Raw genomic sequence first — 23,647 nt, 5'->3', positions numbered from 1 at the left:
CATTTCTGTTAAACATAATCAATTGTCTAAATAAAAATGCAAGTTAAGGCTTACGAGAAACGAGAAACAAACAGAACCAGACAATACATTTGGCAAGTAGTAAACAAATGAACTAATAAAAAGACTGGGCTTTAATCACACAGAAGTCTTATTTTTGCCAGATAGATTATTGATTAAATGGTAGATATTAACTGTAAGATTCCTTCCTTTAGAAAGGATGTCCATTTGGTAAAAGACAAACAATTTCTCAAAATATTTTCTTTCATGTGTATTTCATATATTCATGTGTAATTAAACTAAGCAATGCAATTCCACAGGATGTTCTGAAGGCCAAATATCTAAGTGACCTTAAAAAGAAATATAACAAGTGCATGGAATATAAGTCTGGGACTATTAAAACCGTCATTCCTGACTTCATTCTTGTGTTTGAGAATTTCCAAAGCCTTTGATTCATGTATGTTAAGAAAGCTAACCAATAAAGTAGTTTCTTTGCTCCTATACCCTTTCACATGCAAACTGGGAGAAAAATCCAGGGTTACATAGACCTGTTGTCTCTTTCTTTATAAGTCTTTTGTAATTATATTATCACCAAAGCCACTTAGACACTTGGACATTTAAACATTTGAAGTACGCTAGCTGAAGCCTGTGATTCAAAACCTAAAGTCTGACATTGCTAAATTTACTTTGTGAATCCAACAAGAGAACAGGAACATTATGTGAACTGGTTATTGATTAATACTCAAATACTCAGCCTGCAAGATCAGTCACAATCAACCCTTCCATAGACCACAGTTGCATTTCACCCAGACTGAAGTGTCACACATACAGTTTTTTTTATATATGTATATACATATGTGTGTATACATATGTGTGTGTGTGTGCGCATATGAAATATATATATAATAATATCAGTTACTATATTATGACAGGTTGGATATAAAAAAATATTGCTCTCTGAAATGTATATTCATTTTAATATTAGACAGTTGCTAAATAAAAGGGGAGAATCAACATAAAAAGAATTCTTAAATTTTCCTTCCTGCAGCAATACAGTAATTTCTGAGCTACTTTCTGGTTACATTCTCTTCTCTTAGTCCCTTTCTCTTACCTTCTGGCTTCACCGGAATCCAGATTTGACAGAAGAGCTGGAAGTTGTCCCTTGGCCTTTTTGAATCCCCTAATTTCTGCTAGTAGGAGCTCTGAATCAGTTCCATAGCTACTGTACAAAAAGTGGGCACTTCTATCTTATCCTCTTGTCTTCTGACACAGAAAAAGTCTGATTATTTAATCATGTGCCTTCACATGAAAACCCCAAGGTCCTGATCCTCAGAAGGAGGAAACAACTCTAAAGACATGTTTATGTGGCTATTTCAGTAAGGCCCTAAATCTTCCCTTTGAGGTTTACCAGCTGAGCCATCAACCTAATAAAATGCAACAAATGGTGCAATTTGGAGCTTCTCTGAAAAGTAAGCATAGCACTGAATGTAAACTGATAGCACTCAGAATCCAAAATTAAATCCACCTTCCTGCTGCAGGGATAAAGAACTCTAATAGGTCTGTAGTTCAAAGACTTCCAGCTGAGTGACATTTAGGAAGCTTTTTACTTATTTTATTTAGGAACATTTTTACTTGGTTAGCCACCACTTCCAATTAAGACACTGAAATTAATGGGTTGAAATCCCATATCATTTTTAAAAAATAAAATAGCCTTTCAGTTATGAGTTTTTTTGTCTTTTTCCTTTTTTTTTTTTTTTTTTTTTTTTTTTTACTAACTAGAATTGCTCACAAAATCTTTCAGAACTAAAAGTAATTTAAGGAGCTGTTCCTTGATGCATTTCAGCTATTAGATTCCAGCTCCAAGCTTTGACTCCATAACTGGCTATGTGTAGACAGGCTTAGTGTATGTTAACATATCAAACATGGACACAAATTTGATGTGTTAGCAGGTCTACTCTGATTAAACTTAGGATCAAGAACTTAATTGCATCACTATATAAGCACAACCTTTATTGGATTACTAACCTGTAGAGGACAAAAAGGCAAATGTGTCTCTGTTCATATGATTTTACATTGTTTAGTCTTACTGACTACACCCTGTTCAGTCTCAGTAACAGTTACTTCTTTGGAGTGATTGCATAGAGAACATAATCCTTCAATTTATAAAATCTGAATAAACATATCTTGCACCTGTCACCTTGTGTTAAGTGTCAGAACAATTAAATTGGTTCTGGAAACAAGTTGTCTGGATCTTGTCCTATTATAATTGAAATTAGAAGTTATTATAATTGAAATTAGAAGTCTGCTCATGAACCAAAAACTTTAGCACTTTTTGAATAGGCTATTTGGGAACAGAACCTTTTTCCAATAGGATTCTCCTTTCCTCTGAGTGGGTAATTAGGCAGCATTGAAAGATGAACTCCAGTGGCCAAATGGATGAGACTTTAGCCAGAAGAAGACCCTGGGAACCTGCTGAAAAGAAAAAAGGCTATATTAGAAATCAGCCTCCAGCATGGTGGTATGAAGACTTTGACTTTGAGTCAGAGGCTCTGTTCTAGTGCTGCTAACTGCCTCGGGCAACTCAGTGAAAAGCAAGATGAAAGGGAAAGGTGTGTCCTTCCTACACAGAAGACTAGATTTTATTCAAGCAAAGATGAATTTTATTACTATATTTATTGCAATACAACATAGATTTGGAAGATATTTGGAACATTAATTTCAAAGGAAATGTGCTGTAGATCCACTAGAGGTCTGTCTGATTCAGAGTCCCACAACAAAGACCCTTGATCATACTAAATGTTCACAGGTTTCAGACAACAGGCTTTAAGGGTATTCATCTCTCTGTACTCCAATATTTGGTAAAAAATAGCTCCTGTCTCCAACAAAATCAAAAAATTCAGGTTAATTTAATAGTCATTCCATGAATGAATACTTTAGCACATGTCTCTGATGTTTGCAGTTTACCTCATTTCATGATCTATGCCAATCTGGCTCTTGAACTTGGGTTTTTATCTTCAGCCTGGCTTCTGTGTATCATTTGGTCTAAGGAAAAAGGAACAGATTACTAGGTCTCTCAGTTTTATATGCACTACATTTGTTTCTTAGAAAATAATACAAAGATTTTATTAAAAGTAAATATTCTATTAGAAATGGAATTTTGCCCTTTTTTTGAAAAGAGCAGAGTTTAAACATACGTTAAACTATTAAAACCTATTATAAAGTTTAAGATAAATATAATAAAAATTCTAATGCTTCAACCAAAGATGCTTTGCCTTGGTAGCCTCTAATCATTCTTAAAGAAAGAAAAATGAATAGACTAGTTAGTGTTGAAAGAATATTTTACTATTCATAAAAGTGTAATAAATTATTATTTTCTGTGCACAGTGCTTTAATTAAAAAATATAGTTTTCTTCTCAGATATTATAATGTGCTTTGTGCGATGGATTAAAAGCCCCTGAAATTCTACATGTCACAGAAAATAAACTCCTTTTCTTTTTCCAATTAAAAAAATTAATGTTTGTTACTGTTACAATATTAAATGTTTGATGGACTGAATGAGATGATATTAGATTATCTTTAAGCCTACTTCCTATAAAAGATGAATGGCAAATACAAACTCAAAACACATCAAAGTCCACAAAAACTTTATAGAAAAAAAGAAGGAAATAAAATGTAAATATGTTTGCTACATTGTTCCTGCTTTGGCCTCTTATATGTACTTGCTTAATGTGCAATTCATAAAGCACAACTAATTTTGATGGTTTATTTTACAATGCAGAAAGTTTTTTAAAAAATTACGTATTTTTCTTTGAACTTTCTATGGCAGTTCATGGATTACCATGTAAAGGCAAAAGATTATCCACATGAATGCAGAAAATATCCTCTTTTTTTACCCACAGAGTAAACAAAGGTAGCTGGATAATAGCAGGGAAAGATAAGGAAATTTTATAAAACATGTGTGGGATTAGTCTCACCTAGTTTTTGAGATATGTGGAAATCTAGTTTGCATTTAAGTTGATTTTCCTGTGTTTCTGCTGCAACCAGTAAAGATCAACAGCCATCTCTGAAGGGCAGTTCCTCGGTGGTGGTGTGTAGAATGTGTTTGCTCTTCTGGCTCTTTTACATTTATCTAAATTGATTTTCAAACCAACGTTTTATAGAGTGCATATTTCTCTCTGCGTAGGCAAAGAGCTCTATTCAGCTGTCCACACACTTCTTTTTTAATGTCTTAGGCTCTACTTCTGGCTTCCATCAACTCTTCCAGACACCTCCCGGAAGAGTCCAGTCTCATGCTAGACTTGGCAGATATTCTTAGACTTTTTAAGATGTATTAAAATCTCATACAAGTCAAGCTCAAGATGACCAGTTAAATCTTAGATGAATTGAACAGGAATTGGTTCATCTACATTTAGATATCTACAGCTACATGTCCTCTGGATTATCTAAATTCCTATTCAACTCTAGCGGAAATAGCAGATGAGATGCACCTAACCTCATTCTGTTTGAGATGCCCTAAACTCTCAGAAGCAATGACGTGAAGCTTGACCAACAGCCAACAAGACTTGAAGGAGACTTGAACCCTTCTGGAGAAGCAGTTAAAAGCCAGGTGGAATAACCTTATGGCATATAAAATTGTAGAGGTTTATGTGTCACCAGATTAATTTTTTTTCCCTCATCACTGCAGTTCATGAGGTGCAGAAGAATTATTTTTGTCATCCCAAGGAGATCATCTACATTTGGTCCCCTGAGCAGCTCTCCAGATTTTGGTGACTATACTGTCTAGAATTCTATTGGTTGTAAAGGAAGCCCACATACTCTGCTTCAAGGTGGAGTCTGCCTTATTATGAAAGTTGATCTCACTCAAATGAGGTAGGATGAACAAAGTCTATCCTCTGAAGTGACAGAAATTCCATCATTTCTGTTATTGATGAAGTAAGGGTCAACATAATTAACCCCTAAAAACACAGAGCATCAAATATTCATACAACAGGAAGTGCTAAAACATTAGTGGGCTTGTAGAGATTTTGAAGCTGCATCTAGATTTATCTGCCGAGAGACATTAGCAACCAAATCAGATTCAGATCCTCTTCAAAACCATGTTTCTCATTCATTATATAATTTTTCTGAAAATCAAGATACAGAGAAATTCTTGTTAATCAAATTATAAGCATTTTATTGTCTGGCAACATATATCTCTAGCTTGAAATTTTTCTATGAATTCTCTACTAAACCGAGTAAGTCCATCTGAAAACTGGGGATGTCCCAAGGTAAGGTTATATAAAATCACACAGCTTCAAATTTTATGTACAACCCTCCAACTTTTATTTCAATCAATATGCACTATACACAAAAGGTTTATATAGAAGTAAATATCTCCATCTTACATTGGGAAAAATAAAATTTATGGTAGCTTTTTCAATAACTTGAACTTTCAAGTGCCTAGTGCTTTGTGTTATGTTGTTTTTTTCTGATTTTTGGTTTTTTTTACTAAATATCATATTAAAAGCAGAGTTAAACACACATAACATAAACACCAATGTAATCATATGTGTATACTTGTATATGAGACACTGTCCCACAAGATAAACGCAGCAACAGAACTTCCCATTGACATCAGAAAAATATTAATATTTAAAACTATTGCATGCCTTTATCTCCTGTTGATAAGGGTTTTCCTTAAAAAAGCTGTAAGAGATATTTTGAACAGATGGTAACTGGTTTGTTCTATCCTGCATCTCTTCACAACTGCCACAGAGCTTTACCATTCATTAATCTTCCATAGACTTCCAGTAGCACAGCAACTAAATTACACACATACACACTGAGGCCAGGACTGCTGTCAAGCCTAAAATTAAACTGAAGTGCACCGTGCCAAGTCTTTTAACAAAACTCTCCTATAAAACTGTTAGAAAAATAAACATTTAGCTTGGAGCCTGACCCATGAACATTCAGCCCTGAAAGAGAGGGTCATTACATTTAGGGCATTCTATGAAGCAAGTTGAGCTGTGTCTTGTCAGTGGGAATAAAACGAGAAAACATCTGGTTCGAATTCACCTTGACTCATTAAGGTTTAAGGAGAGAGCTATTTCCTCTATGTTTGAAGTGATGAGGGGAAAAAATACATTATACCCACAACATTCCCTATGATCCTTGCATTTGTAACGAGGTCTCTACACAGCAGGTGATAACTAAATAAAATTGCAATCTATTTTTTTAGATTAGAAATTAGGCAAAAAATTCTAAAATATCCCTGTTGCTTGGACAACAAACATATACATCAAATTCCTAACCTTCTAGGCTTTATTTACAAAAAAATAGCTCTAATATTTCAGTCTCTGAACTCTGCCAAAGCTTCCACTCAAGGTTTTTTCTAACATATTTTTTTAAATCTAGAGATGATTGATTTTTTTTTTTAATTTTGAATTATTTCTCACAAAAGTTTTCATAATTTTGTTCTCCAACTTTTCTAAAAATCAATACTGGCAACTATATATGGAATTCAAAGAGAACATTGATCCCAGTATTGTACAGTGCTGAAAGGCTGGTTTTGCCATTTCCCCCTTCTACCTCCTCCATCACTTTTGGCTGAGGTATACCCAGAAAGTACCGTAAAATGACAAACTCAACAATACAAGCAGCAGCAGTTTAGAAGCCTAACTTATCATCTATCTCTTATGGCAGCGTAGATATACATATTACATGTGTGAACAGATGTTCCCAAAATCCAAAACTGAAGTGTTGCAGTGACTAGGAGAACAAAGCTCCACTGTAAATAATTACATTGTTCCTGCAGTCTATCTCGTCTCTTCTTTATTTCCTTTGTTTTTCCATGGGAAAATAAGAAAGATTACATTCTTACTTCACAAAGTTTTATTGACTAATCTAAATGTTATCTTTCAAATGCAAATTTGAGGTTTTAATTTAGAACTACTACTATCTTTTAATTGCATCAGTTTTAGAGAAGAATTAGTATTAGTGTGCAATCTCTATAATCTCTATAATTATGGAGATTTCTGCAGTGGGAATCATAGAGCTCTAGATATTATGTATCTGAATTTCTCTGCTTACCTTAATATACTTTTGTTGCAAAATACCTCCAGGTATTTTAATATTGCAAAACTGCAATGTTAAAAGAGAAGTCTTCTTGAAATTTATCTTACACATTTAATAATTTTAAATATCTTTGCTATTATTATTCTGTTTAAATATGTGTTTCTATCTAGTGTGTACCCTGTACAGGTATTTCAATATCCAGTCACACTAATACAAAGTAAAAAAATTAAGATGCTTGGTTAAACCACTCACATCTTCTGAGTATACATATAATGCTGTATGCAGTGTTCCTGAAGTACGTAGAACTATTAAAAATCTATACGAGAAAATTACTTGTCATTAAAAAGTTATAAATTCCTCTCCAGGCAGTTCCTATATATATATGTCCTTCTCATATTTTATTTTTTGTTTGTTGATCTTAAAAAAAATCCCCAGAACAATGTGTGAAACTAGCCTGTGAAGAGATCCTGAACATCATGAGACTTTTCTAAATTTTCATAGAGAATTAATCCATGTTCATGGATTCATGATCTGGTTATTACATCAGCATAAGCTGCAGACTTAAGAGGACCTATGACCAGTTGAACTCTGATCTTGGAATTAACAATGCAACTTGATAACATACTAGCTGTATGTCCTTCATTTTTTGTAATATATGTAAAGATGAAGAAAGACATATATATACACATATATATATATTTATATATATATATGGTCACACTTCTATTTCTGAAGATTCTTGTGGTATCAAATAGAATACAACTTTTCAATACAAATTTAGTTTATTACCACATCTATTAGTGGAAAATGAGTAGTAGGTTATACACAACACTTAATGTATTTACTTCAGCCTCATAGATTTTTTCTGGGGAGAAAAAGAGGACCTTTTGAGAAATTTCTATCACATGGCTATGCAGCAGGGAACCCAGAATAAGATTACTGAATGCTTACCAGCTCCAAGTCTCTTTCAGTCTTTTAGAACTAAAATTTATATTTTCATGTAGAGAAATTACCTAGCATTTTGATTTACAGAAATCGCTTAGCATCTAAGGCTGCATCTTGTTGTGAAAAAACTAATGGGATAATTCTTTGGCATTCAGTGTCAGTAATGCATGCATACCAGAACATTCATACCCTCCAATACCAGAAATTGCATCCATATTGTCTTTTGGGAATTTCACCTTTTGAAACTGCCATCATGAGCTATTTTTTCTTACTTTTTGTAACAAGCTGGAAAACACATAAAGGAGTATCATAAAATAACAGTACAGACAGTGTATTGCAAAAGTTCTCTTGTCCTGCTTAATTTACTAATATAGATGCAGGCCAAAGTATGAGTAGAAATTAGACAGATTGCTTTAGTACTACAAAGCTACTGCTGGGAAGGAAAGATAACATTTTGCTCTTTTGGTGCGTAAAATTTGAGTGTGTTTTGTATTTAATAAGGGACAATAAAACCATTCAGTATCTGAAGTGTATGTGGCAAATATGTATAACCAAGAAAGCCTACTTTGCCAAAGTAAATGCATTGTTACAGGCATTAAGAACTACAAAAAATACCCAAATTGTGCTTTTTATTGATTTACTAATATCACCCAGTAAATATGATGGCACTTTACAGAAAAATAGGAGTTATATTCCTGAGTTGAAAAGCAAGCACTCTAAAAACAATTGAGGTAACAACATTATGAAGGTGTTAAGACCTGGATAAAGGGTAAGAGAGAGAATATTTTCTTACAACGGATTGACAGAGACTGACAAAATAATGATGTAATTACAGCATTTTGCTATTTTGGTACCAATATTAAAGAGATTATTTTAACTGTATAGAGTAGGTTTTTGCATTTTTTTCTTGAAGAAAGTTCAGGAAAAACACTTTATCGTTTAATTTTTCTTTGCATATGATTACTTTTGCAGAATAAAATGGCAATAGTATATGTTCTAAAACCAACTTTGTTCAGCAAAAGTCCTTGTTTTTAACAGCTGAAATTAAAAAAATTAAACATTAATAAAAGACAAAATGTTTTGAAGAGAGATCATAGCAAGATAGTGCATTTATCTGCTAATTGTCTGAGGACAAATTCACAGAAAGCTGCTTTTGTTGGCTGGCTAAGGGCAATGAATTTCAGATGGTTTGTTCCGCTGATAATTGAATGACTCATCAGATTGTTCAAGAATTAGGCATCATTAGATATTTGATAAATATGTAAGCCTTAATATTAAAGCCTTTTTGCCCTCAGTGTGAAATATATACCCTTAACCTGGTATATTAATTTGATATTCAAGGGCCACTGTGTGATAAAAATTTTGTTCCCTTCCAAATGGATGTACTTTGGGCATCATATATGGGGAAATATCTGCAATATTTTCTCAATTTTATTCAGACCCTTCAGGATAATCTAAAAGACATGACAAGAGCTTTCCTAATGTCTTTGGAAAATGTTTTTCCCTTGTGTGCTTGCATTCTATGTATGACTTTTAAAGGTAAATGTGCCCAAACATATCAATGCAAACACTGGGCAAAAATTTTCATATGTCACAGTTCATAGTTCAAATAATAAACTTTCAAATTCTAGTATAAAGCTGCATTTCATACCTTTATTTTTTGCTCTAAATCTCTGTTTTCTGATAGTAGAATTCAATGATTGTCTAAAAAGTGTTCCCTGTAATCTCCTCCCAATTTTTGGAGTGTAAAACTTCCTTGTTTTCAATGTTCAACAAGTGCTTCTTTTGCTCTTAGGAATATATCTGTGGTTTTAATATTGTTAAGGATTGGATTATCTAAGTGTACTTGTAAAGATACCATTGTATGAGTTAAATCAGAAAGTAACTGGAGCTCAGTGACACACAATCCTTCACCTGATATGCAGGGGGAAATCATGTCACTACTTTTAGGCTCTCTTAAATGCAACATGAAATTCTTTCTTTTACTAAGGTATTTTATATATATTAGCAATAATCAAACACCAGTGTTGTGACACAATGAGTAGCGCCCTATACATTATCAGGGTTGTAGTGCACACTTCTTTTCTAAAGCATTTAGGAAGATGTGGCATGCACTTCCTTTCAAAGAACTTCCCTCCCACTTTCGACTTCAGAGGACCAGAATGTAAACAAGTTTCATTGCTTTTTTGAAGGTAATGTAAATGGGTGAAAAAATGCAAACTCCAGTAACAGCTGGGGGGAAAACCCTGCTGTCTCCCAGACCCAAGGTTTTTGTTTCTCTCTTGCTCAGAAAGGTCATTTAGACCTGTGTTGTTGTGGCAAGCTAAATAACTATCACAATGGAGCAAACATTACTAAGATTTTAATGTGAAAAAAAGAAACTTCATCCAGACATGTTTAAAGTAGTTTAGGCTGATAATCCAAAACTAAAATTCAGACAATTTCCTACCAGTTTTTGAAAGAAGCATGATGCCATTGACAGTGAATGGAAATCACACAATCATCCACAATATTTTGCACCTAACTATGGAAGCCATATTTCTGTAAAGAACAAGACCCAATATAATTATTTAAACAACCTCTCCCACTACCATTATTTTCAAGTTTCCCTTCACAAGTATGAATCAGATCCAAGAATGTTAGACCTCAATGCATATTTACTGTTCATTCTTTGAAAATGCATCACCCTTGCTAAATATCCAGCAGAGACCTATAATTTAGTTAATTTTAACCAAAAGGCTCACTATATTGAATCTCATCTATATGTATCAAAACCATGTCCTTTTCCTTATTTATTCAGTTCTTAGAACTTACAGGAAGGTAACTGCATTCTTCCTTCTTTCATTGGCCTACAGCAGTCTAGGACAGACAGATTTAAATGGCTCTTGTTATTCTAGAGCCATACCTTTTACGATTTTCTGTTAGTGTCTCTACACCGCACTTTCAAACTAAGGTTTCTTGACTGTGTGAGGTTTTTGTGTACATGGCACATTAAACTGGATAAGGCGAGGTCAGGAATTTATGTTTTTCTTGCCTAGATTTTCTTACACTTTCTTTTTTTCTCACACATTTCAGATGCTAGCTTTAGTTTCCTGTAGAATTAAGTGGAAATTTGATTCAGTATAATAAACAAAAAGAAAGAATTATATTATTTTTAAAGAAGAACTGAATTTTAGTTGAACAAAAATAATTCAGGGTGTCTATAAAGACTTATGACCCTTGAATAAAAGAACAGAATGTGTGGAATATAACACAAGCATATTTTTAGGGAATCTTGCAAAATTTGCTGCTTCAGGTTATTGAAACTGCAAAACAACCTTAGTGAAAAACATCACATTTTCTACATGCATGAGGTGAGGTATCTGTAACTGTTTAATAAAATTACCCATCTGGCCCCAGCTGACCAAAAGGATATTCCAGACCTTATGGCATCATGCTCAGCACATAAAGCCAAGCAAATAAAAAAGAAAGGGAAGGTGTTTGGAGCAATGGGCCATTCTTTTCTGGAGAGGTTTGGACACCTGCCTGTGGATAGAGAGTAATGAATTAATTCTTATATTGTTTTCTCACTTACACAGTTTTTACTTTCTCTATTAAACTTTCTTTGTTTCAACTCATGTGTTTTCTTACTTTTATTCTTCCAATTATCTTCCTCATCCTACCAGGAAAGGGTGGGTGTGAATAAGTGGCTGTGTGTGGGTTAGTTGCCAGCTGGCAAACCAAGACAAGCTAGAAGCAGCTGGATTTAAAACAGTAGTTCAGGCCTGATTCTACCTGTTGCCCACTGCACCATATTTATTACCTATATTACAATATTTGCATCTAGTGCAGAGACCTTTCACAAATTTTAAATTGTGTCAAACCTTCAGACTTTCCTAAAATGTAAAACATGTTGATTAACACATCATATACATTATTCACTATGATACATGCTAGCAGTATACAAATTACAAAAGTTTGCCGTCTGTGTAAATTTAGGAACCACTCTTAAAACACTTGAGTTACAGAGTAACTGCTGATTAGATAGATATTCAAAGGGCACAATAAGGGCACAGGACATCATTGTTATGGATGTTCTTGCTACCAGGCACTCAGATACACATTTGACACATATTCACACTCAAAAAGACAAACACATACCTGAATCTGCAGTTCAATTAGCATTAAAACACTGGCCTCAAGGTACCTTAAAGGCAGATCTTTTAACGTATGCTTGGCAATAAGTCATAAAATAAGGAATTTCTAAAAATTTCAAGGAAGTGAAATTACTTTACAAGCCAGATTTTTAAAGGTAGTAATAATTATTGCTTTCTGTTCTTTAAAAAGAAAGAAGAAGACACCAAAAAAAAAAAAGAAAATCAAAGAAAAGAGTTTTACAGAATATCAAAAAGAGTTGCAAAAAGCAATAAAAATTGTGGACATTTTCTGAGCTGATGAGTATATGTAAACAAGAGATTAATTGTAAACAACCATAATTTCTGTTTAATTGCCAGAGAAGGAAGAAAATCATAAAAGACAGACAAAGTATTTTGCACAGAACACAACACAGCAGTTGTGTTTTAATAATTATGATTAGTGCCATCAAGGGCTTTTTAAACAGTGAACAATAAGGGAAAGTAAAGCAGGCTAGCCACAAACTGTTCAAGCACTCTATCAAACATTTAAGAAAGTATAACTTTGAAAAGGAGTACACAGAAGTCAGAGTAAAATTATACAAGATGCAACAGTAGTAGAAAAAGAAAATTAAGAAACTTGAGTAGAGATGCCAAAGGTGATCGGTTCTTACAGGGACAAAAGCAGATTCTTTTCCTCTATTTTTAAAATATTTCTAAAAAAAAAAAATATATAAACTGGGATTTTATGATTATTGAAGAGAACTCTTATTTCAAAAAAGAAAGCTGTAGTTGGAAAATGTTTTGATATGACATAAATAGCACTGACCTCATCTTCTTTCAAACTTCATAACTATCATCAGATAAAAACAGTTCCCTGAATGTTGCTAACTCAGCATGATGCTACTGACCGCTGTATTTATTATAGCATGTTTTAAAAACATAGCAAGAGGAATGCAAGATTTCAGAAGTGCTCCAAGGTGGATTAACTCTCCTCATCTTGACACCATGATAAACTCTCCGTGCATTTAGTGCAGAATGCTGACAGTGAATTATTCTTCTCTAACTGTATCCTTCAAAGTGGTAGGTGTCAATTCTAAGCAAGCTCCATCGTTCCCTCTATGTTAAAAATAAAAGGACAAGCCCCTTTCAGAAGGTAAGTTACCCTCCTGCAAGATAAGTATCTAAAATTACAGTTACAGACAAAATCCAGCATTTTCTAGAGGTGGTTCCCTCGGAATGCAGATGGAGACAAAGACAATCATGGGTTAGGCAAGATATGTACATTTTATAGAACAAACTTCAGAAAGATAATTTTTATGGTGCCTGTATCTGGAAAGTTTCTCATTGTTATGTTTGACCAATAAGAATATAAAAGCAGGGTGCCTTATGCTCAAAGATCTGGAATGTCACTTACTTCCAAGCATTTTTTAGAAGTTGCGAAATAGAAGACATTTACCAGAGCCTTTGTTTAGGGAAATGTAACAGAAAAGCAGCATCACAAATTTTCTTTATTCCAACTGTTTAAAATACAAAACTATTTGTTACCAAAAAACCCAAACAGACAAAGGAAAAAACCCAAACCTGCTAAAAAATATGTTTTCAGATGAAGAAACTTAGAATCAGAGAAAGAAAAAGAAGAAACATAGAACAAAATATCAGCGTCATAGAATATTCATAGTTGGAAGGGAACAAAGATGATCATTGAGTCCAACTCCTAACTTGATCAAAATCACTAGGGAAAGCATAACTCTGAAAAATTAGTTTGTTAAAGGTTGCTATTTCCTTTTAACTCACATTCTGTCATTCAAAATAGATTCCCTGTTTTTCATCACTCATATTTTCCCTGATGACCTCTATATTTCAACTAGTTGCCTATAAAAATTAGTCCCAAGTCCCAATTTTGTGAAGTCCCAGAAAAATTTCAGGAAAATAAATGTTTGATATATGAAGCTTAACACACACGCACTAACAGTTTTGATCCACGTATTAAGCTTGGAACTTCACAACCGCCTGTAATTTTTCTTTAGTTCACCATCTTTTACAAATTTCTGAACAGAAAGACAGAAACAGTCAGGGATGGCACAGCTAAAAGGAATTTCTGCTTCAATTACCCCTGAAGCTGACAGTTTAAACTGATCTGTTTCTTAGGAGAATTGGACAACAGCTTCAGACACACATCTTCTTTCTAGTGAGCTGGTGACTCTTTTATAAAGCTTCTAATCTTGAGAGATAGCTCTGTATATTAGTCCAGCTGGATTCTGTGCAAACATTTGTATTAAATGCAACTGCTGTGTGGAAATCTGTTTTCCACCAACTGAGAAACATCTGTAGATTATGTCCTAGTAAATTCAGAAGGGCTTTGTTAATTTCTTTGTTTCGTCTTATTTATACTATCCCTCTTTTTATTAGTCTCCCTGCTGTCTAACAAACTTCAATTGATATAACACACTGCTGTGAAAAATCTAGACTGCATACACAGTAACTTCAGTTTTCACTTGCTTAAGGTTATGTTCTCCCTGCACGTTGCACATTTAATTCTCACAAATGTTAATGGGCTTTAAGATTGTGTACTGAGGGCAAACTGGAACTCCTATATTAGTCGCTGGTTAGATTCCATCACGCTTCATAAAGCACTAACTGGTAAAAATGTAATTGTTAGAACAAGGTCCATAACACAAAAATCATTTAAGAGAACAAAACACTTTTTAATTCTTTCTTAAAATAAAATTGTGTATGTATAGTTATGGGATAAGAATTCTGGGATACTTATATTTAAATGCATGCACAAGCAATTAGTTGATCCTGCATGGATTCACTTCTGTAATATATATTGTGGACTGCTGAAGCAAAAGCTGTTATCAAAGTGAAAAGGAGCACAGGCTTTTATAAGGTCAGCAATTTTCCAATGAACTGGCAAATCAAGGATTACAACTTCAGACGTCTTGGTACCTATTTAAATATCTAGAACTTTTGAACGTTTGTTGGTGTTTCTGGGGATAAAATAAATCATTTAGGAAAAGAAAAAGAAAAATGGATGCTTTATTACATGTATTTACTTCCCCTTTGAAGTACATGTCAGATTTTCTCATTTAAAAGAAAATAATTCCACTACAGTCATTACAGTAATTCAGGTTCAAACAGACGATGAAACCAAGCTATATTCTGTCTGCTTTGAAGATCTTCAGTTGGTTTTCTCACACACATTTTGAATAAATCTCCTAAAACACAATGCTATGAAAAAAATGACAGACTGGAAGGGACTAAACTACAGTATCAGGATATTAGAAATTAGAAAATAAAATCTTTCTCAAAAAGGTCATGTAATCTCTCCCACACTACAGCAGAATTTTTTCCTATAAAGCTTTTTTCAGATTCAGTTTGAAAATGAACAAGTGGCATTTCCATCACTTCCCCTGGGAGGTAATTTCATACTAAATGTATTCTCAGTGTATATAAGGTAGGGAGGGACACCCACATCTCCTGCTTTGTTGAAAAGTGCTCTAATCATTTGGGAGAGAGGGCAGGTGGGAGGGAAGGAAATGCATTCCACCCCTCTTGTTGAAGCTGTGTCACTATGCAGAAAAGATTTCAGGATATCATGGGAGGGAGGAGGGAGAGGGAGAGGGGAAAGAAGAGAAAGAGCTGTCTGCTAGTTAACACATTCAGTTTGGTACAGGGAATCCTAGGTTACTGCTACAAGTTTTACTCTAGAGGATTTATTTTATCCACTGGTCAAGATAAAATAGGAAACATTTCTAACTAATTTGTCTACAGATCTTATTTTTACAAGCTCATATATAGAAATGCAAGATTGAAGAGGCATGACCATCTGTTTTTCTCAGATGGTATTTTGCATCATGTGGATAGATCTGGAAAAAAAAAATCCCACAACTTCTCTGGACAATCTGTTGGTGATACATACAGTGCCTTATGCAAATTACCGATTAGATGTTAATTTCACCTGTGCTACCTAGTAATATACATTTGAAGGCAAAATCATATTATGTTAGTAGAAAAATTAAATCATATTTATTTACCTTAGTTTATCTACAAATGTATTTTCTTGGCTTTGACACATCAGTATCCTCCTGCCTGTACTACTGGAATTAAAAGTCCAACAAGGTTTAAGCAGACTGAGTTTAAAGTTATGCTGTGTTTGAGCTTCATGCTATATCAATGTTAGCATGCCTTGAACAGTAGTTCAGATTTGCTAAAGCTGTATTCCTTGTGACAGGCGCTTTTCTTGTCACATGCAAATACAGCCATTGCTGCAATACCTGAGGCAGAAATAGGACAGAACTCACTTTATTAAGTATAATAAATCCCAATGATACTTGAAGGATTAGAGTTGTCTCTAAAAAGTGAACCTTGTGTTCCAATCTGTAAATGTTAAGTAGTGATCTAATTCAAGATGTAACTCTACCATGAAACTAAACTAGCTGGCTGGGTTTTTTTCTGTTCATATTCTGATTTTTTTTATCAAGATGTTTTTACTGAATGTCTCATAATTGGAGGATTTCTGGATTTTGTCAATGAAAGCACCTCTGGGCCTAGTGGAATACTTTTCCAGTGGGTAAGTGGCAGGAGAAAGCAATTTGGAGGGGAGGGGGAGCACTATGAAAGTCAAAAGATGTAAGTGTTATGACACTTAAGCAAGCTCAGATAAAATACTTGAGAAAACTCAATTTTAGCTCCTGTGATATGTAGACTAAAGTTGACTATGACTCTCATTCAGTCATAATGATAAGTCTTTGGCTCCAAACTCTATCTCTACACTTTATTCTTCTCCATCTGTTCAATCAAGTGTCATTCTTAGCAACTTCCTTCATCTCTTTCCCTCACACAAACTTCCCTCACACAATTCCAGAATGGATGAATACATTCCAACTACAATGAGCACCCTCTAGCTGTTTTCTGTACCATCCTCTTTGTTTTGTGCTGAGCCATCTGTCGTCCTTAGAATGCAAGTCCTTTGGAGCAAAGTATTCATCAGTTATTGAACAATGATTTCTGAACAAAAATTTATACTTAAACCACCAACGCTGTTACACTTAAAGTTTGGAGAAGTTATATCTTATTAAATAAGTTCAGTTAAATCCAATTATTAAATCCCATACCTATGGAAGTGAAGATTATCTGTGCTGTTATATGCAGTTTGAATGAATCTTCCATATCTCTCTTCAATTTCTACAGTACAAAGTACTTCACCTCACAATATATCTTTAGACAAAGGCTGTTATTGATTCTGGAAGTCACATTTCTGCAAGTGGCAGAAAGATGCTGTGCACCACTTTCTTTTCCTTCCATTCCAAGCACCCATTGTTGCAAAACAGATGAGACTCAGGATATTTACTGCCTACTGTGCATAAACTCAAAGTAGGCAGCACAATTCTTACTTGTCTTCTTGATAGTGAAGTAAGGCTTCTAAGAGTGAACTCATTTGTCTGAGTGCTCATTTCACTTTCTACAGGCACATATCAAGATTAAGTAGGAAATCACTATATCTTTATGTGCTTTTTACAAAGAATGCGTATAGACTTAAAATGACAACAAAATTCCAAATTTATATTCTCAGTGCAATGCCTGTCAATACAAAAGCAACTCAATTTTTATGCGCTCAAAAGAAAAACAGAATAGCAAATTGGAATAGTAAAGAAGGCAGCCTAATCTAACACAGCACCAATCTCAAAAAGCATCCTTTGATCTTGATCAAAGGTAGAGAAACTGGATGGGTACCTATCTTTGCATCATCCATAGCATTCCTCCTGTAGTAGCAAATAGCCACTGCTGACTTCTCAACAGTGAGTAGCTATTACTCACAATGAAGTCAATGAAATTCCTCATGTAACACCACCAATGACAGGAAGAGATTCATAATCTGGCATTTAGTGAATAATTTCCAACCTATCACCTCAGAAAAAAGGTAGTTGAGAAAAACTGTAGTGATTTTTAAAGAAACAGTCACCTCAGAAAAAAAAAATAGAAAAAAATCCAAAACAGAAAAACCAACAACCATTAAAAAAAAAAATAAACTGAAAAACCTCCAAATCCCCCCAAAAAATCCTAAACAATTAAAAAATGAAAATATTGAAAAGTAGAAGGAAATCCCTTGATGTAGGTGGAAGATCTTACTATAAGTTATAATAATTTCATATTTTTCAGTTCTTGTGTAAAAAATATAGGAAAGAGAAAATTAGGCACAGATTTTAAATTACTGTAACAATAGGGATTCAAAAGGACTTAATTAAAACTGTCAAATATGAAATGCATGAACTGTATAATGCATACAAAACATACATATTGTTCATTATTTTCTCCACTTCTGATTTTCAAAACCCTAAAAGGACACCCACAGAAAAATGTGTTCAAAGGACAAGACTCATGAATCTCTAGGTATGTGCTTTCTTACTTACACAAATGGCAAATCCCCTTAGCACAGGAGACCCAAACAAATATTCAAAATATTTCAAATATTTTTAAAACAAATTCATACTATATAAATTTATGTTTCCAATATATTTGTGAAAAAAAATCAAAAGCATGACAGAAATTTTGAAGTCCTGTTGTCCACAGCACTCCCACAGCAGTAGTATTTGAGAGGCTCTCACTGCTGGTAACTCAACCTTCCCTTGCTCTGGCCATAAGGATCAGCTGCACAGATCTATATTAGGTCAGTGCACACTCTCTTGCCTTGAAGTGCTGGGCTCCCCGTTTGTGCCATTTCATTGCAGGTGTTCTTAAGAGTCTAATTCAGTTTCTCGCTCTCAGATTTCTATTCACCCTTTTCAACTGAAACTCAGAACTCCTAATGGTGTCTGCCTGTGGTACGAGAGAAGAGAAACTACTGCTACAGTCTTTGAACTGTGTTAATTTATTTAATGCAGCTGAACCAATGGGATTGAATTTCATTTTATAAGTTCAAATATTTGCATTGCAAAAGTTATGAAAGCAATAGGTATTTAAACAATGCTCCACCTTGAAGTGATTTTTATTTTGCTTTATTTTTTTGTAGAATTTTTATATGAGTAATGGAATTGCACAGCAGCAGTTCAGCAAGCAAAACATGAAAAAAGACAGGTATTCAAAATGTTTGAAAAAGACCACATGTCAACTATGAGCACAATTTTTGAGGGTGTCCTTGTAAATGATATGTGAAGCCATATTTGCATGAAAATTTGGGTTTGGAAATATGTTGACTTGAGATTTAATATGCTGACCTATACTTATGTCCTTTTCAACCAGACTCTAAAAAAATACAATATAAAGGAGCCCTTGTCTTGCAAGAGTGAAAGGATGATAACAGTACAAGATGACAATGGTTTCAGATGTTTGCCTTAATGCCTCTGCATTTACTCACAAAGATTTAGTCACAAAGCCTTGAATGCCTTCAGTGTGAAGACAGTAAAATAAGGTCTGGTTACACTTAATTAGGAGCTTCAGGTTGCTCCTTGGATGTTGAGCTTTAAGAAACACTTGAACTCCTTAATATCTTAGTAAATGTATCTATACTGCTCACAGGTCCATGTATTATTTGCAAATAAACTACAGCTTTTGTTATCTTCCTAAGCCCACTAAAGTTTGCTGTAGACTATTTCGCTGAGTTTAGTTTTTCACTTTCAGTGAAAAGCATTGTTCAATGTATATATACATACGGTATATCGCAGGGGAAACCACTCAGCCAAAATTATTCTTCTGAAGGAATTTGTTCTTCAAATGATTTTTTTGTTCCAGTGCCTCAGTTAGGGAAAGTGCTTAGAGATCATGTCAAAATCAGTCTTTCTATACTCTAAAACAATAGATCTTCTGCACAATATCCTATTATGAAGATTCTGTAACAACAATCAGCAATTTGAACTTTCCTCTACCAGATGGTTTTGTGTGTCATATGTGTCAGATCTTTAAACAAACATTGAAAAATGACACATTTTCAAGTGCCTGTGCTCCATTTATAGCCTATAAGGTAAAAGAGTGTTTAGCAGAGCAATGGCTTGTACACTATGGAATGAGGAGTTTAATGGCTCATACGTACTTCATTTGAAAAATATCAATAACCATTCACAAGTCTTTTCTTGCATAAACTGCATGAAAATCCCTATGTAAATGGTGCATAGCTTCTTTATGATTCATGTTATGGGTTGGTTGGTGTTTTGTGGTTTTGGTTTTTTTGTTTGGGATTTTTTGCTGTTAAATGCCTTGTAAAAGCTTGGCTTTATTTGCAGAGTTTAAAGTAAATTTCCACTGGTGATAAAATACATGTTTCATTCCCTTTAAGCATTTTCAGTTGCATAAATAAGCTGTAAGAAATACTTTGTTTTCTCCCATTATTAAAGTTGAAAACAGTCATATAGAAGTAATCAATAATACCTGTTTGGTAGATTGGCAGTCCAATGCATTCAGCCAAATCCAGAAGCCAAAACCAGAGCTGTATTAGAAAAACCTTCACTGTTTCTACATGACATTTAACTATGTAAAAAAAACATAGATTCAGAATGGTGATTTTCAAGTGTTTCCGTAGTAGACAACCACGAGTTTAATAGTGTTAAGCCACGGCCAACAGGAGCAGAGAACAGAGACTTGGACAAGTTTGTGATAAGTGAAACATGCAGTTTTCAATTTTTATTTAACAGCACTTAGATAGCTGCTATCTGGATATCCATTTGGACACACTGTTCTCCTTTGGATTCAAACTAGAAATAAGTAACTGATGCGTGGAATGCCTGAATTTTTCTCTGTTCAAGGACCACTGTGTAAGTGGTTTGGCTTGCACAGCCAGAGCGCATTCTTTTTAAATGCATGACAGTGTAATATTAAAGGATACCATAAGCTTCTTAACCAGATCCAATACTTTTATAATCCCCTAATGTAGATTAGGACATTCTAGAATAAGATTTACCCTACTGCTTCCAAGTGAAAGTGAAACACCTTAAAAATAGGCCTCTTGAATGAAAAGCATTGGGAGAATGTGTGTGTCTGTGTGTATATGTTTTGATTTTGATATCTTGCTTGTTACTTTTTTTATTTTTACTGAATAGGTAACTGGGGAAATAAATATTGTAAAACAAACAGCAAACACTAATAATTGCAAGAAGAATTAGCAAATAATTGTCTGACCTAGTGGGCAGAAAGTTCTTTTATCCCCTTTTCACTATAGGTTCCTGACACAATGTATCTATCAACTAATTTCAGTGCCATTTGAGCTAGGCTAAATTCCTCTGTTATGGTCCAGCCTCTAGGAAAATACTAGAAGGTAAACTTTCAAATTTTATCATTCAATTGGAAAAGGAAATAATTTAAATACTAAAACCCATCTTTAAATCCATCAAAATTCTAAGTGAATTTAAAGTTAGATTTTGCAGGATTTTTTCCCACTCACATATATCAGAACTGAAAATATTTTTAGAGGAAGATTTTTTTTTTACTTTCCTTATGAAAGGTTGGGGTGTTGAGCTCCAGGTATAGGATTACAAAATTATTTTGTTGTAAAATATAACCAGGGCTTTTGTACAGAAGACGTTATTTTTTTTCTTACAAGTTATAATTAGGAAGGGTGTGGTCACAGAAAAGTGTTAAATTTTTGCCCAATCGTGTCTACTTTCGTGTAAAGTGAAATGTTACCTGGTATTGTCCCAGAAAGCTTATGAACAGAAGGTTTGATTGAAGATTTAATAAAATTAACACTACTTTCTTATTTTCCTCTTTTCTTCTTAATCTTCTCTTCAAGATGAAACTCATCAGCACTTGACAAAAACTGCAAATAACAGCCAGATGCAGGAGCTGGTTTTATCTTTTTATGCGAGTATGTGGTGCTAATTAGTGCAAATTGATTAAACTTTAATTGCCTGATCCATGGCTAATTAATATTTATAAGATGAATGAGCAAGAAAACCAGACATTTATTAAAACACTTTAATGATTTTTCATATGTTTTGACAAAGCAAAGCAAATAGATGTTATGAGTTTAGATGTGCCAGACATAAGTACGGTATTTCTTACATTTTCTATTAGCATCAGAAAACTAATCATTTTCCCCCACAAATTATGAAAGTATTTTTTCTCTTCCACACAAATATTATGTTGTAATGTTCTAGTTTCTACTTCATAATGCAATTTGTTGAACAACACAATGTCATTCAATTATCATGCCTCATGCCACTAAAGACACAACTACATCAGAAAGAAATTTGTGTTCAAGTCTGGTTTTTAAAATGGACTGCATTGAATAGCTCAGTTTGTTCTAGCTGTGTCTACCTGTTGAAAAATTATCATTTCAACCCCAGTTTAACCATACAGTTTTCTAGCTATCAACAGATTACTTCTTTCACTTCTGTAAAAGATTATCTCTCATTGACATACAAAATGAGACAATTCTCTCCACCAATAACCCCAGTACTTTGAATGCACTGTGTAAAAATGAAGCAAACTTGGCTTGCTATCATAATGTCTAAAATTATTTAAAATCCATTATGCTGCTTACTTTTTATCAGTCCAGTGGGAAGATCTGTTGCTGCTTTCATTCATTCTGATCCACCAAACTGGATAACCTGATAAACAATTGTTTTTAGTAGTTCCCTTTTGGAGATAACCCATAGCTAATCAGGTTTTCATTTCAGGAAAAGTGTCTTCACTTTCCCTTAACCTTCCTACATTCCTTCCCTTTGGACCAGTTAGTCTAAAAAATAAGCAATTGAGATGTCCAGAGGTGGGGGTTTGTATACATTAATTTTAAAAAATTGGAGAAATAAAATATATTCATTTTGCAAAATCAGAAATTATCTAGATTTGTTTCAGATATGGCTAATTGTTATAAGCCAGAAATGAAGTCAGTTAGGACTTAGATTTCCTGTTCTTTGGTACAAATGACATTTGTGCATATAGACATCATCAAAAACTCGTGACACCTCTGGCAATCCAGCCAGAATAATCCCTATCATGTATTATTTGGTAGCATAGATGTCACCTTTTCTTTACATCTCCAAAGAGTAAACTCAGGCTTGCTAAGTATGAAACCCCAATGGAACCCTTGGGCTACATTTTATATAGCAAATAAAATGATATTGCCTCTCTTTGCATAAAGATGAGCTAAATTCACTGACATTGCTAACTAAAAGAGGGTGATCACTAACAACAGGACCATTTCCTACAGACTGGCTCACATACACGCTGTTGAAAATTTTCCATCTTAACATCCAAAATAGTGACAAGGAGGATAGTTAAGTTGGGAATCAGATACTGTGATAACTGCTTTTTCCCTGGTCCTCTTTCAGCAGTTTAGATTCAATCAAAAGACCTTGACAACTTCAAGACCAAATATTCTCTAAAATTCCTATGTACAGAAAAGTTATAATTTTTTAACTTATTGATGAAATTCCCTTTATTTTTATTTTCTCTTTGTTTTATTTTTTTTTGGGGGGGGGGCGGTGCAAAGTAACGTAATGAATCAATTAGTTTTGTTTAATAAGTGATCCCCAAACAAATTCATTTTGAGAAATTATTGCAAGTGAAAAACACTGAAAACCTTCCCATATTTAGTGCAGTCA

Source organism: Taeniopygia guttata, chromosome 1 (genome assembly GCF_048771995.1).
Source record: "Taeniopygia guttata chromosome 1, bTaeGut7.mat, whole genome shotgun sequence".
Classification (NCBI taxonomy): domain Eukaryota; kingdom Metazoa; phylum Chordata; class Aves; order Passeriformes; family Estrildidae; genus Taeniopygia; species Taeniopygia guttata.
The sequence above is the reverse complement of the archived record's forward strand: the minus strand, read 5'-3'. Positions refer to the sequence as shown.